At 44.8% G+C, this 19,500-nt stretch overlaps 1 protein-coding gene across 1 annotated transcript in view; it reads right to left on the bottom strand.

Moving 5' to 3' along the window:
* Positions 1–19,165, bottom strand: part of tmem198a (transmembrane protein 198a) — a 75,112-nt gene extending 55,947 nt beyond the window's left edge. Inside the window, exon 1 of the mRNA XM_064976972.1 lies at positions 18,753–19,165. The gene's annotated coding sequence lies outside the window, so the exon portion shown is untranslated. The remainder of the gene's footprint in view (positions 1–18,752) is intronic.
* Between the last annotated feature and the right edge of the window lie 335 nt (positions 19,166–19,500).

The following is a 19,500-nucleotide window of genomic DNA, read 5'->3' as shown; positions in this document are numbered from 1 at the left end:
GTGACATGAGAAGAGGAGGACTTGGCACCATGGCAACGTCACCTGTATAGTTCCTTCCCTCGTCCCCTCTTCTCCTGTCCTCTCCTCTTCCCTCCCTCCCTCCCCCCTCCTCTCCTCTCTTCCCTCTCCTCTCCTCCCTCCTCCCTCCCCCTCCTGTCCTCTCCTCCCTCCACTTCCCTCTCCTCATCCCCTGTCCTTGTCCCCGTCCTCCCCTCGTCCTCTCCTCCCTCTCTTTCCCTCATCCTCTCTTTTCCTGTCCTCTCCTCGTACCCTTTCCTTTGTTGTCTCCTCTCCTACCTCTCCTTCCCTCTCCTCATCCCCTCTCCTTGTCCTCTCCCCTCCTCTCCTCCCTCCCTTTCCTTCTCCTCATCCTATCCCTTCCTCTCCTCCCTTCCCTATCCACGTCCCCTCTCCTCATCCCCTCCTCTCCTCCCCATGTACCCGAGACAACTCGACTGGGTAAGTGTAAGCAATAGCTCACTGTCCTCACTTCAAGATGATCATAATGTAGCTCAGGATTACTGTGTAAAAGATAGGCTCCATCAGACATGAAGACAGACAAGTCTTAATTAATCACTGACCTGTTCATTCTACTGGAAAGATGTTAATGTCGTCGCCGTTGCATGACGACATGGATCTACTGACACTTCCTGGTTGTACAAAAGGAAACACTATCTACTCTCGTTTCCACTTGGCAGTAAGGTGATGTAGAAGCACTACCACACAACATAACCTCATGACAAGGCACTAAACACAGAGGTAGCTATGTCGTTGTGTCATCTTCCTTTTGCCCCACAGGGAATATATACTCTCTCTCTCTCTAGCTATCCCTCCGCCCCCCCCCCCCACCGCCCCCCCAGTCAGAGTGTCAGTCCTCATGATCCATGCAGGCCAGCTGAGCCAGCAGCAGGGTCTATTAGGCATGCAGTTTCACATGAATATTTTAACATACAGACAGTCAGAGACGGGCTGAGGCCGGCATCATGCCTGGGGAGAGGATGTGAACAAAATGAGGCCATGCACGCCTGTCTGTCTGTCTGCCTCCTGAACGCCGAGTCTGCTTGCTGACACACAGAAACACAGTATCATAGTAACAGCCCAGGTGTATTGATGCATTACATATTACAGTAACATCCCAGGTGTGTTGATGCATTACATATTACAGTAACATCCAAGGTGTATTGATGCATTACATATTACAGTAACATCCCAGGTGTATTGCTGCATTACATATTACAGTAACATCCCAGGTGTATTGCTGCATTACATATTACAGTAACATCCCAGGTGTGTTGATGCATTACATATTACAGTAACATCCCAGGTGTATTGATGCATTACATATTACAGTAACATCCCAGGTGTATTGCTGCATTACATATTACAGTAAGATCCCAGGTGTATTGATGCATTACATATTACAGTAACATCCCAGGTGTATTGATGCATTACATATTACAGTAAGATCCCAGGTGTATTGATGCATTACATATTACAGTAAGATCCCAGGTGTATTGCTGCATTACATATTACAGTAACATCCCAGGTGTATTGATGCATTACATATTACAGTAAGATCCCAGGTGTATTGATGCATTACATATTACAGTAAGATCCCAGGTGTATTGATGCATTACATATTACAGTAAGATCCCAGGTGTATTGATGCATTACATATTACAGTAACATCCAAGGTGTATTGATGCATTACATATTACAGTAACATCCCAGGTGTATTGATGCATTACATATTACAGTAACATCCCAGGTGTATTGCTGCATTACATATTACAGTAACATCCCAGGTGTATTGCTGCATTACATATTACAGTAACATCCCAGGTGTATTGCTGCATTACATATTACAGTAACATCCCAGGTGTGTTGATGCATTACATATTACAGTAACATCCCAGGTGTATTGCTGCATTACATATTACAGTAAGATCCCAGGTGTATTGCTGCATGATGCAGGCCAGACACATACTGTCAGTAAGCTAAACATCAGCAGTCTGCTAAAATGCTGAATACTTGCTTGACATACTTTTAGGGGCAAACGTTGCTCTATTCCTCTGTACATATCCAATGTCACTTAATGTCTACATATCTGGCATTACTCATCTCATATGTACATACTGTATTCGTTACTATTCTACTGGATCTTAAGTCCGTTCTGGCCTGACATCGCTCGTCCATATTTAAATATTCTTTAATTCATTCATACTTAGATTTGTGTTTATTGGGTATATGTTGTGTAATTTGTTAGATATTAACGAACTGCCAGAGGTTAACTTTCATTTGATGTATTCCTAAGTGTTCCAGGACCAAGGTTACAAGGTACACACACACACACACACACACCTGTACAGTCCACGGTTATGGGGTCATAGCAGGGATGAGCAACTGTTCAGACCGCAGGCCACATGACCCTCTTTTGTTGGCCTGCGGATCAATATAAAATTAAACCGGGGCCCTTAAACCAAAAAAAAAAAAAACCTCATTCAGGGTCTCAACTTACTGTTGACAGTTAGAATAGTAGAACACACCAAAGGTGTCAGGACCCGGTTACGAAACTGGGTCTCCGGAGTGAGAAACAGTCATTAACCAACTGAGCCACGAATAGTCAGCAGAACCCAGAAGATGAGGCAGACACAGCAGTACTTAAGACGGTGTATTTAATAAAGTAAAAAAGGAGAAGTCCTTCAATACAAAATGGCAAATCCAAAAGGTGGTAGGAATAGCACAAAAAAGCCTCAAGAGATACTCAAAAACAAAAACAGAATTCCACAAGAGCATCCACCGGAATCGACAAGAATACACAGAACACTAGGGCTGGGTGCTAACATACAAACACAGAGCACAGAACTGAGGGAAACTAAGGGTTTAAATACAATCAGGGGAAACGAGGCACAGGTGCAAATAATAATGGGGAACAAGGGAAAAAACATAAGGTCAAAAAGCACAATGGGGGCATCTAGTGACCAAAACCCGGAACAACCCTGGCCAAATCCTGACAGAAGGTTCTAAAATAAAAGTTGGGTTCTAAATAAACATGGGTTCTATAAGTGTGGTTGTGCATCAGCAGCTTCTGTCTTGTTATGTCAATGACAGTCACTCATGTTAGCTAACAATGGTTAGATCGGTAAGTTAGCCTAGCCAGCTATCTACATCTGTAGTAATCATGGCTGATATCCGCCCGGGCACACAGGGTATGTGCCCAGGGGCCCTGACATCCAGGGGCCCCACCTTGACTGTGTTAGTCTCACTCAGATATAATATTAACATGGCATAGGTCATGGCAAAAATGTATAACATTGCAGGACATTAGCTTTAAAATTGCAAAACATTATCTCTAGTCAATGGCAAAATGAGTAGAATTGCAGAAAACGTACTTTAAAACTGCAACATTTTCTCAACACCCAATGGCAAAACATTTTTTTTTTTGCATTTAAGGAAATCACAACTGGGCGTGATTGGGAGTCACATAAGGCGACGCACAACTGGTACAGCGTTGCCCTTGGCTTGGCCGGTGTAGGCCGTCATTGTAAATGAGAATTTGTTGATATTAACTGACTTGCCTAATTCAATAAAGGTTACTGGTATAAAACATTTAGTTAAGAGAGTTAAGTAGTTTCACTGCACAAAATAGGTTGATGACACAAATCAGTTGACTGTACGTGTTGGTATAAAGACCACTGCAGACCCTCATGGTGAGTTCACCCCCTATCAAAGTTGCCCGTTCCTGGTAGGAATTGAGGTGATTAAACACAGCAAATCTTGCAGAGAGCTGATGCAGCTTTAAACCCTGCAGCAGGATGTGGTTTCTCTTACTAGTGACTTGGAGGGAAACTGCTCCACTCAGATAGTGAGAGACTGATTGAGTGGGTGTGTGTGTGTCCTGAGGTAGCCATCCGTGAAGAAATGGTGTTGAGAGATACTCGCTGTGTGTGTGTGTGTGTGTGTGTGTGTCTGTGTGTGTGTGTGTGTGTGTGTGTGTGTGTGTAGATAATCAATACACGCTGTGGTTTTTCAGTAGATTACCAGTCATTTTCTCTAGTACTCCTCTCCACTATCTGAATGTGGTGTGGTAACTAACAGGTGTGTTAACTAGCAGGTGTGTTAACTAGCAGGTGTGTTAACTAACAGGTGTGGTAACTAACAGGTGTGGGGGGGCTAGGGTCAGTTTGTTATATCTGGAGATCTTCTCCTGTCCTATTCGGTGTCCTGTGTGAATTTAAGTATGCTCTCTCTAATTCTCTCTTTCTCTCTTTCTTTCTCTCTCTCGGAGGACCTGAGCCCAAGGACCATGCCTCAGGACTACCTGACATGATGACTCCTTGTTGTCCCCAGTACACCTGGCCGTCCTGTTGCTCCAGTTTCAACTGTTCTGCCTGTGATTATTATTATTTGACCCTGCTGGTCATTTATGAACATTTGAACATCTTGGCCATGTTCTGTTATAATCTCTACCCGGCACAGCCAGAAGAGGACTGGCCACCCCTCATAGCCTGGTTCCTCTCTAGGTTTCTTCCTAGGTTCTGGCCTTTCTAGGGAGTTTTTCCTAGACACCGTGCTTCTACACCTGCATTGCTTGCTGTTTGGGGCTTTAGTCCGGGCTTTATAAATACATTTGATTTATTGATTGACCTACAGTATTTCAGTAATTTTAGGGGTTTTCAGTATAGTTGTCTAAAGTTGGTGGGGAATATCATTCCGTTTAAATGATACTCCTTAATCACTATGATATTTATACACAATAGTTTTTCTTAAAGTGTTCTTTTTAACAGAGTTGAGAAGTGCAATACAGGTGAAATCAGTCATTGATGCAGACATGGAGGCATAGCAGGAAGATGGGTATGTTGTGAACCAAGAGGTTGTGAGTACAAATCCCAGGTGAGATCAAATCCAAGGTGAGGACAAATCCCAGGTGAGGACAAATATCAGGTGAGATCATATCCCAGGTGAGATCAAATCCCAGGTGAGATCAAATCCCAGGTGAGGACAAATCCCAGGTGAGATCAAATCCCAGGTGAGGACAAATATCAGGTGAGATCAAATCCCAGGTGAGGACAAATCCCAGGTGAGATCAAATCCCAGGTGAGGACAAATCCCAGGTGAGATCAAATCCCAGGTGAGGACAAATCCCAGGTGAGGACAAATCCCAGGTGAGGACAAATCCTAGGTGAGGACATGTTGAATAATATTACATGGAAAATTGCAAAATTATAATCATGTATGTCAACGTGTTGTGAAATATGTAAGTTGAAAACATCGTATGTCAAAAGCACAGTGTGTGTAAGGAGATTCACAGCTTGTTTTTTGTTGTTGTGATTTTCCCAAATAATAATTTCTAGTTGAATGAACATGTGAGACAAGTTGAGAAAACATAATTTTAAGTTGACTGAGTTTTCTCCAGTTGCCAGCTAAGTTTGGGTCTCCTAAACATTTTAAGTTGACTGAATTTTTAAGTTCAGGCAATACTTTGATCAAAAAGTTAAGTACACTTTAACAAAGGCTGTGGAAAAAGTTACTTAACATTAGTTCAATGTGTTGACAGTGTTAATTGTGGTCCATTTAACAGTTAATTAAACAGGATGTAACTCAACACAATGAAATATTTAGCTTTCTGCAAATGAGACAAAATGATTTGTAGGGAGGCATTAAAGCTGCTGCGAGCGTTCTCTCTTCTCGGGATGAGAGCACATTGAGAGGGCTGGCTGACCCAGTGCCATGTACTTTTTTTTGTCCCAATCAAAACGGTTTAGTGGTTTTCCCCCGGTAGCGTGCGCGCACAGAGAGAGAGAGAGCGTGAGAGAGAGCGTGAGAGAGAGAGCGTGAGAGAGAGAGCGTGAGAGAGAGAGCGCGAGAGCGAGACATACACAAAGCCCATACAGACAGAGCCTCCACTGAGAAGCTATTCCTGGCCCTGGTCGAGCCCTCAACAGGCTCTGGCACTCACTGAAGCAGAAGGAGAGAGGAAGATGGGAGGAGGAGGGAACAGGGAGAGAGAGAGAGAGAGAGAGAGGAAGATGGAATGGGGCAGAGAGAGAGAGGAGAATGGGAGGAGGATGGAACAGGACAGAGAGAGAGAGAAAGAGAGAAGATGGGACAGGGCAGAGAGAGAGAGGAGGAGGATGGAACAGGGCAGAGGGAAATAGAGAGAGAGGAGGATGGGGCCCAAGAGGGAGAGAAAGAGCTCTCCAACATGGACAGTGAGACAGGAACATTTCACAGGGTTTTTAATACAGATAGGAAGATGAGGTCTAAATGAATGGGCATTAAGACATCTAATACGATCATGTGTGTTTGTTTCTGTGAGTCATGTCTTCCCTTAAATTATGATTGACCAAAGCACTGACAGGAACATGATACAAGCTGAGTGACACATCTTTGGTTCATATGATACAAGAGAGAGAGAGAGAGAGAGAGAGAGAGAGAGAGAGAGAGAGAGAGAGAGAGAGAGAGAGATCACAGCTATATACAGGCTACCATAGGGATGAGTTGACTCCACTCTTTCCTTATGGGTTATATACTTCCACTTCAAGATGGATCCGCAGTAGAGAAAACCGATCCAGCGTCCATTTTTGTTTTTTGTTTTATTGATGAAGAGGAGGTGAGGAGTGTCATCCAATTTGCGGTACTGATATGTGACCGACCGAGGCTCGATTCGGTCTTATGTAGCAACATTTGAAATTGTGTTTTTAACATTGTAGAGACAAACAGAGTATAACATAGAGTTGAAGAAAAATGGGAAAGTAATTCTGCTTTGAAAATGAACTTGTAAAAAAAAAAGGTCCTTGAATCTTTTGGTACAAATATTGGAGAGCTCATCTTTGTCTACGTCAATTCAGCATCGTTCCCTCTTAACCCCACCCATCTCTTCGCATCGTTCCCTCTTAACCCCACCCATCTCTTCGCATCGTTCCCTCTTAACCCCACCCATCTCTTCGCATCGTTCCCTCTTAACCCCACCCATCTCTTCGCATCGTTCCCTCTTAACCCCACCTATCTCTTCGCATCGTTCCCTCTTAACCCCACCCATCTCTTCGCATCGTTCCCTCTTAACCCCACCCATCTCTTTGGATCGTTCCCTCTTAACCCCACCCATCTCTTCGCATCGTTCCCTCTTAACCCCACCCATCTCTTCGCATCGTTCCCTCTTAACCCCACCCATCTCTTCGCATCGTTCCCTCTTAACCCCACCCATCTCTTCGCATCGTTCCCTCTTAACCCCACCCATCTCTTCGCATCGTTCCCTCTTAACCCCACCCATCTCTTCGCATCGTTCCCTCTTAACCCCACCCATCTCTTCGCATCATTCCCTCTTAACCCCACCCATCTCTTCGCATCGTTCCCTCTTAACCCCACCCATCTCTTCGCATCGTTCCCTCTTAACCCCACCCATCTCTTCGCATCGTTCCCTCTTAACCATCTCTTTAAGGATTCACATGCCTTTGAATATCAGGTTTATAATTTTAAGTTGATTTAACACCAATATACTTCCCTTTTCAGGACCCCTGTCTTTTAAAGATAATTCGTAAAAATCCAAATAACTCCACAGATCTTCATTGTAAAGGGTTTAAACACTGTTTCCCATGCGTGTTCAATGAACCATAAACAATTAATGAACATGCACCTGTGGAACGGTTGTTAAGACACTAACAGCTTACAGACGGTAGGCAATTAAGGTCACAGTTATGAAAACGTAGGACACTAAGTAGGCCTTTCTACTGACTCTGAAAAACACCAAAAGAAATATGCCCAGTGTTCCTGCTCATCTGCATGAACGTGCCTTAGGCATGCTGCAAGGAGGTATGAGGACTGCAGATGTGGACAAGGGCAATAAATTGCAATGTCTGTACTGTGAGACACCTAAGACAGCGCTACAGGGAGACAGGACAGACAGCTGATCGTCCTCGCAGTGGCAGACCACGTGTAACAACACCTGCACAGGATCGGTACATCCGAACATCCCACATGCGGACCAGGTACAGAATGGCAACAACAACTGCCCGAGTTACACCAGGAACGCACAATCCCTCCATCAGTGCTCAGACTGTCCGCAATAGGCTGAGAGAGGCAAAACGTGCTCTTCACTGACAAGACGCAGTTTTGTCTCACCAGGGGTGATGGTCGGATTTGCGTTTATCGTCGAAGGAATGAGAGTTACACCGAGGCCTGTACTCTGGAGCGGGATCGATTTGGAGGTGGAGGGTCCGTCATGGTCTCGGGCGGTGTGTCACAGCATCATCGGACTGAGCATGTTGTCATTGCAGGCAATCTCAACACTGCGTTACAGGGAAGACATCCTCCTCCCTCATGCGTTACCGTTCCTGCAGGCTCATCCTGACATGACCCTCCAGCATGACAATTCCATCAGCAATATTGCTTGGTCTGTGCGTGATTTCCTGCAAGACAGGAATGTCAGTGTTCTGCCATGATCAGCCAAGAGCCCGGATCTCAATCCCATTGAGCATGTGTGGGACGTGTTGGATCAGAGGGTGAGGGCTAGGGCCATTCCCCCCAGAGATGTCCGGGAACTTGCAGGTGCCATGGTGGAAGAGTGGGGTAACATCTCACTGCAAGAACTGGCAAATCTGGTGCAGTCCATGAGGAGGAGATGATGCAGCTGGTGGCCACACCAGATACTGACTGTTACTTCTTTGTTCAGGGACACATTATTCAATGTCTGTTAGTCACATGTCTGTAGAACTTGTTCAGTTTATATCTCACTTGTTGAATCTTCTTATGTTCATACAAATATTTACACATGTTAAGTTTGCTGAAAATAAACACAGTTGATAGAAAGAGGACGTTTCTTTTTATGCTGAGTTTATATTTCAATCTAGCCAAACCAGGCAACTAAAAGCAACTTTCTAAACAATGTTTTTGGTTCGTTTCCAGCTCGTAGCTAGCTAGCTAACGCTAAGTTAATAACGATCATATCATATAATGATCCGATTATATAGCTGACAACATCTTAACTTTAATTTCAAATAATTTCATTATTACAGGAAAATAAACTCCCTACAAGATCATTCTATGTGACTCATTTCAGGAAACTATCGTTGCGCGTCACTACTTCACCGGAGAGCCATTTGACCTTCATTTCTTTGAAATCACTTTCATGTGCCTTAATAACAAACTTATAGGCCCTCTGTAAATAAGAATACAATTGAAATACGAGACGAGCTGGTTTAGCCACAGATAAAGGCAGCAACCTTTCCGCTAGCCATGATTGGCTGAGGTAATGAGTGGGTTGGACATGCTGAGAGATGAGTTCTGATTGGTCTGCCATGGAGCACGCTTCTGTCTATTTCAGCTGATCGGTATGTTAATAGGTAGGTAGGTAATAGGTAGGTAATCCTGTCTAACACGGCTTTTAAAAATATATATAGAATTGCACAAGTGTTGCTCTCCACTTTCTGGAGGACAGAGTTTTGAAACCAGTGGAATTAGAGTGTGATTGTTAAGGAGATGGAGAAAAACCCAGTTCTACTGTACCGTTTACACCTGTGTCCTGTGCATGTAACAAATACACGTGGATTTCAATAAACTTGTAACCTCAGTTTTGAGAAAATGTCCTTAGAATGTTTTGATACTTACTGGAGGGCTCTTCTTTGTCTACACCCATTCAGCATCGTTCACACCCTCTTAAGCTTTAGGTAGCTAACCAATCAGGTTAAATTTTAGCTAGCTAACATTAGGCTAGAACTAGCAAAGCAAATGGCTCTGAGAATAATATAGTAATGAATAATATTACTACACAGATCATACACATAACTTTAGCTAGCAAGCCAGCCAGCTAACATTAGCTAGCGAGCTAATGTTAAAACCTTATGACAAATGTATAAACGTGTAATATCTGTAAATGTATCTAGCTAGACTCTCTTATACATGGATGAACACTTCTCCGTCTGTCACAGATGATGGTTGCTCTTAGTTTGAAGATGTAATCCAGAGACAGGTGTTTATACAACAGCCTTCTGTGTGTTCTCTTTTCTATTCCGTCTACATATTTGCAATCAAATGCCAGAATTTTCTTCATCTCCTTAGATATCATACTCTGCCTCCAAAACTCAGACCTCCAGAAAGTGGAGAGCATTAGCAACACTTCTACTTCTTCTTCGTTCTTTCAAAAAAGATGCATTAGAAAGGATAACCTACTACATACTGCGCTCATGTTATAGACTGACGCGTGCTACCTGGCAGACCAATCGGAACTCATCTCTCGGCATGTCCAGCCCACCCATTATCTCAGCCAATCATGGCTATTGGCAAGGTTCCTGTTTTTGTCTGTGGCTAAACCAACTAGGCTCATAATATAACTATTGTATTTGTATTTACAGATGGAATACAAGTTTGTTATTTAAGGCACATGAAAGTTCACATGTTCCAGAAGGTATTTCTGCCAAAAAACGCATTATGATTTTAAAAAATGATTAAATTCGAATGCCTCTCTGGTCAAGTGGTGATGCGTGACATAAGCCTTGTTTCCTGAAACAAGTCACATGTTCTGCTGTTCTATCACACGTGCAATGATGTCAAATTTAAATAAAAAAAAACAGTGTTCGTTATTTCTTGTTATAATATCGCAAACGGACGTGGCAGTTTCACCATTAAGGATTCCAGCTTTAAGTTAAAATTTCACTTTGACAACAATGTACTGTATAACTAAGTGATAACTCAATTTAAGTGGAAGTTAGGATTTGCTCCTTAGTTGGCAGATCAAAGTTTGTCTTTTAGGCTGCAGCCCCAATGTTGGTCTGGGACTATCTGATATTTATTCAAATGTTTCTCAATAGAAGAGACAGATCAACCAGCAAAACTTCCTCCTTACACATTAGGTACGTCCCTGGTGCCCTCTGTCTTGGGGTTGAGTCCCAGAACCTGACATTAGGTCTCTCCCAGCTGCCCTGCTTCTTGGGGTTGTGTCCCAGATCCTGATATTAGGTCTCTCCCAGCTGCCCTGCTTCTTGGGGTTGTGTCCCAGATCCTGATATTAGGTCTCTCCCAGCTGCCCTGCTTCTTGGGGTTGTGTCCCAGATCCTGATATTAGGTCTCTCCAGCTGCCCTGCTTCTTGGGGTTGTGTCCCAGATCCTGATATTAGGTCTCTCCCAGCTGCCCTGCTCCTTGGGGTTGAGTCCCAGATCCTGATATTAGGTCTCTCCCAGCTGCCCTGCTCCTTGGGGTTGAGTCCCAGATCCTGATATTAGGTCTCTCCCAGCTGCCCTGCTCCTTGGGGTTGAGTCCCAGATCCTGATATTAGGTCTCTCCCAGCTGCCCTGCTTCTTGGGGTTGAGTCCCAGATCCTGATATTAGGTCTCTCCCAGCTGCCCTGCTTCTTGGGGTTGAGTCCCAGATCCTGATATTAGGTCTCTCCCAGCTGCCCTGCTTCTTGGGGTTGTGTCCCAGATCCTGATATTAGGTCTCTCCCAGCTGCCCTGCTCCTTGGGGTTGAGTCCCAGATCCTGATATTAGGTCTCTCCCAGCTGCCCTGCTCCTTGGGGTTGAGTCCCAGATCCTGATATTAGGTCTCTCCCAGCTGCCCTGCTCCTTGGGGTTGAGTCCCAGATCCTGATATTAGGTCTCTCCCAGCTGCCCTGCTCCTTGGGGTTGAGTCCCAGATCCTGATATTAGGTCTCTCCCAGCTGCCCTGCTCCTTGGGGTTGAGTCCCAGATCCAGCGATAGACAGGCAGCATATTCACAGGTTCTGGGCAGCGTGACAATTCAGCCTCAGGCTGTGTCCCAAATGGCGCCCATATGGCTCTGGTCCGAAGTAGTGTACTATATAGGGAATAAGGCCTATATGGCTCTGGTCCAAAGTAGTGCACTATACAGGGATTAGGGTGCCATTTGTGATGCAAGCCTAGCTTCCGCAACAGCCACCATACAGGCAGGCAGAATGGACATTTGGCCAGACTCCCTTTGTAATGAGAGCAGCAGGGTGTGTGAGAGAGAAGGATGTGCATTGGAGAGATACGGGACACATTCTCCTTCAATCAGGAAAGGGGCATTGGGTTTACTAATACTGTGCTTCACTGCTCTTCATTCGAATTTGAATACTTTACCTTGAGAGTGATGATTTCCATTGGTATTTGTACTGTCTTTAAATATTAAAGCTTGTTGTCCTTATTTATTATGAACATAGCATTGAACGTTATCAACACTTCCAAAGCAGCTGCTGTACAGCTTGGGCACTATCTTTCTACTGTCCAGGGGACTGTCTGATACAGGACAGGCTTGTTAAACAAATAGAGATACAGAACATCTAGAGATGTTACACAGTTAAATCACCAAAGAGATACATACACTACCAGCTTGGCACACCTGTATTTGGGGAGTTTCTCCAATTCTTCTCTGCAGATCCTCTCAAGCTCTGTCAGGTTGGATGAGGAGCGTCGCTGCACAGCTATTTTCAGGTCTCTCCAGAGATGTTCGAATGGGTTCAAGACCAGGCTGTGACTGGGCCCCTCAAGGACATTCAGAGACTTGTCCCGAAGCCACTCCTGCGTTGTCATAGCTGTGTGCTTAGGGTCCGAGTATTCAATCTTGGTTTCATCAGACCAGAGAGTCCTTTAGAGTCCTTTAACTCCTAGCGGTCTGTCATGTGCCTTTTACTGAAGAGTGGCTTCCATCTGACCACTCTACCATAAAGGCCTGATTGGTGAAGTGCTGCAGAGATGGTTGTCCTTCTGGAAGGTTCTCCCATCTCCACAGAGGAACTCTGGAGCTCTGTCAGAGTGACCAGTGGGGTCTTGGTCACCTCCCTGCCCAAGGCCCTTCTCCCCCGATTGCTCAGTTTGGCCGGAGGGACAGCTCTAGGAAGAGTCTTGGGGATTCAAAACTTCTTCCATTTAAGAATGATGGAAGCCACTGTGTTCTTGGGGACCTTCAACGCTGCAGAAATGTTTTGGTACCCTTCCCCAGATCTGTGCATCGACACAATCCTGTCTCGGAGCTCTACGGAAAATGTATTTGACCTCATGGCTTGGTTTTTGCTCTGTCATGCACTGTCAACTGTGGGACCTTATATAGACAGATGTGTGCTTTTCCAAACCATGTCCAATCAATTGAATTTACCACAGGTGGACTCCAATCAAGATGTAGAAACATCTTAAGAATGATCAATGGAAACAGAATGCATCTGAGCTCAATTTCAAGTCTCATAGCAAAGGGTCTGAATACTAATGTAAATAAGGTATTTCTGTTTTTTATTTTTAATACATTTGCAAAGATGTATAAAAACCTGTTTTCACTGCTTTTTCAGCCACACCCGTTGCTGACAGGTGTATAGAATTGAGCACAAAGCCATGCAATCTCCATAGACAAACATTGGCTGTGGAATGGCCCGTACTGAAGAGCTCAGTGACTTTCAACGTGGCACCATCTTAGGATGCCACCTTTCCAACAAGTCAGTTTGTCATATTTCTGCCCTGCTGGAGCTGCCCGGTCACCTGTATGTGCTGGTACTGTAAATTGGAAACATCTAGGAGCAACAACAGCCCAGCCGCGAAGTGGCCACACAAGCTAACAGAATGGGATCACCATGTGCTGAAGCAAGTAGCAGTAGTAAAATTGTTCTGTCCTCGTTTGCAAACCGCTCTACCAAGTTCTAAACTGCCTCTGGAAGCAACGTCAGCAACAAGAACTGTTCATTGGGAGCGTCATGTAATGCTCTCCGCCATTGGACTCTGGAGCAGTGGAAACGCGTTCTCTGGAGGGATGAATCACACACCACCATCAGGCAGTCCGACGGACGAATCTGGGTTTGGCATAGTGCCAACGGCAAATATTGGCGGATGAGGAAAAATGGTTTGGAGCTGTTTTTCATGGTTAGGTCTAGGCCCCTTAATTCTAGTGAAGGCAAATAATTAATCTACAGCATAACAATGACATTCTAGATGATTCTGTGCTTCAAACTTTGTAGCAACAGTTTGAGGAAGGCCCTTTCCTGTTTCAGCATGACAATGCCCCCGTGCACAAAGAGAGATCCATGCAGCAATGCTTCAATATCTAGTGGAAAGCCTTCCCAGAAGAGTGGAGGCTGTTATAGCAGCAAAGGGGGGGTGGGCAATTTCATATTAATGCCGATGATTTTGGAATGAGATGTTCAACAAGCATACTTTTGGCCATGTAGTGTATATACAGGGTTGTGTTAGCCATCCCACTGTGTTAACCATGCAGACATTATCCCTATGATATCCCTAGTCCACTGTGTTAACCATAGAGACAGTCTCACTATGTTATCTCTAGCCCACTGTGGAGCAGCAGGACACAGGTATCCATCTATCTCTCCAGTTGATCCCTGTAAATCCCAGGTTAGTGCTGAGGAGGTGACAGAAACATAAAGAGGATTACTGGACAGCTCACTGTTTAGCCTGGGCCAGACCAGGACCAGACCAATACACCTGACCAGGACCAGATCAGGACCAGACCAAGGACCAGATCAGGACCAGACCAGGCCCAGGGACAGACCAGGACCAGACCATGGACCAGACCAGGGCCAGATCAGGAACAGGCCAAGGCACCTGACCAGGAACAGATCAGGACCAGGCCAAGGACCAGTCCAGGACCAGACCAGGACCAGACCAGGACCAGACCATGGCACCTGACCAGGAACAGATCAGGACCAGACCATGGACCAGACCAGGACCAGACCAGGACCAGACCATGGACCAGACCAGGACCAGATCAGGACCAGAACAAGCCCAGGGACAGACCAGGTCCGGAACCAGACCAGGACGTCAAGATACTACAGTCAATGACTGTCTCATATGGCACCTTTCTTGACTACATAGAGCACTACTTTTGACCAGAGCTGTGTGACAATGACCACGGACAAAAAGATCTGGGACCAGGCTAGTCCTTCTCCGTCCCCAGACCTGCAGCCAGGCTAGCATGCATACAGCATGACTATACCCATTACCCACACATTTCTCTAGACTACAGGTTTCAAACTAATTTCACAGAGAGCCAAGTGTCTGCGGGTTTTCACTACTCCATTGTCCTTGATCTAATTAAAGTCACTAATTAGTAAGGAATTCCCTTCACCTGGTTGTCTAGGTCTTAAAAACAAAAATCAGCAGACACTAGGCACTCCATGGAATGAGTTGGACACCCCTGCTGTAGACTATTCTAGAAGCTATAACGGTCATGGTGTGAAAAGGCCCTGAGCTATTGTTTTTTAAGGGACCTGCCTTTCCTCTGGGAGGAACCCTGCCACATAGAGGACCAATAACGGAAAGCCTTTCCTCTCGGACGAAGTGAGAGTTCTTCCTCAAATAACAACTAGTGGTTAGAGCATTGGACCAGTAACCAAAAGGTTTCTGGATCGAATTCCCGAGATAACAAGGTAAAAAGCTGTCGTTCTGCCGCCGAGCAAGGAAGTTAACCCACTGTTTCCCGGGTGCCTGAAAATGATTTAAGGCAGCCCCCCCGCACTTCTCTGATTCAGAGTGGTTGGGTTAAACGCGGAAGACACATTTCAGTAGAAGGCAGTCAGTTGTACAACGGACTTAGGTATCCCCCTTTCCCTAAACCTGTCCCGATCTATGTTGCTGACGAACTGGACACCAAGGGGTAACATATACACAACAGGTTACATGAAATCATAATACACTGAACAAAAATATAAACGCTACAAGGAATAATTTCAAGGATTTTACTGAGTTATAGTTCATATTAAAGGAAATATATTCAAATACATTCATTAGAACCTAATCTATGAATTTCACATGAATGGGATAAGAGCGTCTGCTAAATGACTTAAATGTAAATGTAAATGTATTCGTCACAGACTGCCTTATAAAAATAAAAGTCACAGACTGCCTTATAAAAATAAAAGTCACAGACTGCCTTATAAAATGTTTAAAAAAGGGCCATGGATCAGAAAACCAGTCAGTATCTGATGTGACCGCCATTTGTCTCATGCAGCAGATCTCCTTCGCACTGGTTTCTCAGCTGGTGACTGGTCTCAGACGTTCCTGCAGGTGAAGAAGCCGGTAACCAGATGGGTCCCCAGATCCTCAAAAAGTTCTACAGCTGCACCTTCGAGAGCATCCGGTATCATTGGAGGAGGTAGCCATGCAACACGTGGTCTGCGGTTGTGAGGCCAAATTTTCAAAAATGACGTTGGAGGCGGCTTATGGCAAAGAAATTAAACATCCAATTCTCTGGCAACAGCTCTGGTGGACATTCCTGCAGTCAGCGTGCCAATTGTACGCTCCCTCAAAACTTGAGACATCTGTGGCATTGTGTTGTGTCACAAAACTGCACATTTTAGAGTGGCCTATTATTGTCCCCAGCACAGGGTGAACCTGTGTAATGATCATGCTGTTTAATCAGCTTCTTCATATGCCACACCTGTCAGGTAGATGGATTATCTTGGCAAAGAAGAAATGCTCACTAACAGGGATGTAAAAAAAAAGGTTCAAATCAGAAATAAGCTTTTTGAAGGTATGGAACATTTCTGGGATATTTAATTTCAGCTCATGAAACATGGACCAACACTTTATATGTTTCGTTCATATCTTTTGTTTCAGTGTAAAAAACAACAACAGAATGAGCAGCGGTTGCGATTGTAAAATAAACAAATGAAATCAAATAAACATTATATTGTCTATAAAACCACCACATCCTCAGTCATACAGAGCTGTTGGGTCTGCAGACCTCAGCTCCCTGCATAAAGAGGCTCTGCAAGCTGCCAGGTACAGTATATAGCTGTGGCTAGTAGGAAAGACAGCAGTGAAGTGGATTAATAGGATTAGAATCAACTCTCTCTCTCCTTCTATCCTTCTATCCCTCTCTACCTCTCTCTAATAGTTCCACCACTCTCTCCATGCGCCCCCTCTCTCTGTCTTTCACACTCTCTCTCTCTCTCTCTCTCTCTCTCCGAGTCCCACCTCTCTCTCGCTCACTCCCACTCTCTCTCTCTCTCTCTCTCTGAGTCCCACCTCTCTCTCGCTCACTCACTCACTCTCTCTCCAAGTCCCACCTCTCTCTCGCTCACTTCCACTCTCACTCCAAGTCCCACCTCTCTCTTGCTCACTCCCACTCTCTATCTCTCTCCAAGTCCCACCTCTCTCTCGCTCACTCTTTCTCTCTGTCTCCGAGTCCGACCTATCTCTTGCTCAATTCCACTCTCTCTCTCTCCGAGTCCCACCTCTCTCTCACTCACTCATTCTCTCTCTCCAAGTCCCACCTCTCTCTCTCTCTCCCCCACCATTCTCTCTCACCCCCTTCTCTCTCACCCCCTCTATTTCTCAACACTTTTCCCTGCTCACGTCTCCACCTTCACCTTTCTCTCTCCCTCCCTCCCACCTCCCCTCCCCACTCTCTCATCTATGATAATGCATTAGCTAAGAAAACAGTTGACCTGTTGCTGCATAACTCAATTAGACTGTGAACCCCCTGAGGAGACGTGCTGTTGATGCTGATGCTGCTTGGGTTCTCTCTATCCTCCCATTATTACGTAACTATCTTCACAGCAAAAAAAACACAATTCCCCCATTTCACACCATTAAGCTCTGTTCATTTCACTCTCCTACATGCAGCGTCCATTTTACATTCCCAATTCATTCCTTCATCCATCACTCACTATCCCTAAAGCTGAGCCTGTCTAATGTATTGATGTATTGATTCAAATGCACTTGTTCCGCCTTCAGCATACAGAGGGCATTTAGAAATCCTCAAACGATAGAATATTTAAAAATGTAAATGGTTTTAAGAGCCCTTTCACAACACATTGCTTATATGTTGCTGTCTGTAATAACCGCAGCCCAAAACACTGCCAAGCACAGCGGTGTAAAACATGCCCCCCTTGACAACAGATTCGTATACACAATGCTCTCAGGGTCAATCTCGAGGGGCGTTTGATATCAATAGCTTTGCCTGTGAATTTGAGTGGTTACATCCCTCAGCTGTTAATCCAAGCAAGTTTCAGGATGGCATGACTGTTGTTATCCAAGATTGTGCCTTTAACGTGACCTAAACAGACCCAACCTCATCCAGATGGTGACACCTAATGAGCCTAATCATAACCAACATCACACTGTATCACAGAGAGAGAGAGAAAGAGAGAGACAGAGCGAGAGAGAGAGAGAGACAGAGACAGAGAGAGAGACAGGGAGACTGAAATATATAAACAACCAAGGTATGCTGAAATCATAGGCCTACCTAATGGTGTCTTCTATAGAGACTAGGATGCAAGCAAACTGTTTTAAACGATTTTAAAAAGCCATCTGCTATGTTTGTGCTGGATGTACTAATTACATTAGGTCAGTACAATGTGCTGGATTGTCAACACAGTGTCCGATTGCACAGGGGACTTTCCGGCAAATGATGGAGTGCGCGGGCAGGTTAGTGGGCACGCCGTCAATCGATTCCTTTATTTTGTTTACATGCTGTGGCGCGAAATTATACGCCCTAATATCCAATTAAAAACTAAGTAAATAAATAAAAACTAAGTGATAATTGTGTTTGGTGGGGATATTACAACAATGAATATGGAAACAAAGCAATATGTGGTATATATAGGCAACCATAACATTATTGAAACAAAAGATCAAAAACGGGGCTCGTTACAATGTAACACAAACCCAGGTATTTCTATAATATCGTGATTTTCTGTGTGTTGTCTCCACGTCTGGCAAACAAGCATTCTTTAGAAAAAGCCTTGAACACCCTGTCCAAATCAACCTACGGCTGTTATTGATGAAGAACAAAGAAAGCTGCACCTGCTTCACTCACCTCCGTAACGACCCAGCATGTACAAGATATATGCCCAGTCAGATTCCGTTGAATCCTCTCCTCTGTGTCAACTAGCAGCCTCCAAGACAGTCATCGTCCTCAACCGTCAACACAGTCCCTGCCCGCCCCAAATGCTACAGAGGCACCAGGACCACGGCTTGGCAGAGAGAGAGCACTGCCCACGAACACCAAGCCATCGGGAAACACTAGAACAACGTCTCACCGCTCAAGCTTCACTCTCTCCTGGATAACGGCAGTGTAATGTCCCCCTCCTATCATATGCCTTGTAAATAATGGTTCGAATATGGATAGAAAATGGAAAATCAATACTGTTTTTAATTTAAACTGTTGTGATAAATCGGGTTCATCACTTGGTTTGAGATTTCTTGTCTTTTGTTCTTCCCAATCCGACGGCTGTGGTTTCTTTGTGTTCACGCTTCCCATGCAAGCATCGTGCAGCCCCAGCTTTCCTTGGATGATACCATTTGGACAAGAACGCGGGGTTGTAAGAATACAGCAGCACAGAGGAGAATATCAATGGGTGGAGAGCAAGAGCAGGAAAGACCGGTTCCAGGCATGAGCGACATAAGCGGTCGCTTAGGGCTTCAGGCCACTGTGAACTTAGTCGGGGGTCTCAATTTACTGTGTCAAGTTAAAAAATAGTAGAATACACCGAGGTTAAAGTTCGAAAAATGATTGTGCATCAGCAGTTTTTCCTCTTGTTATGTCAGTCACTGAAAGTCATTCC

This window comes from Oncorhynchus masou, chromosome 10 (genome assembly GCF_036934945.1).
Source record: "Oncorhynchus masou masou isolate Uvic2021 chromosome 10, UVic_Omas_1.1, whole genome shotgun sequence".
In the NCBI taxonomy this organism is placed as follows: Eukaryota; Metazoa; Chordata; class Actinopteri; order Salmoniformes; family Salmonidae; genus Oncorhynchus; species Oncorhynchus masou.
This window is presented reverse-complemented; position numbering and strand designations above follow the sequence as displayed.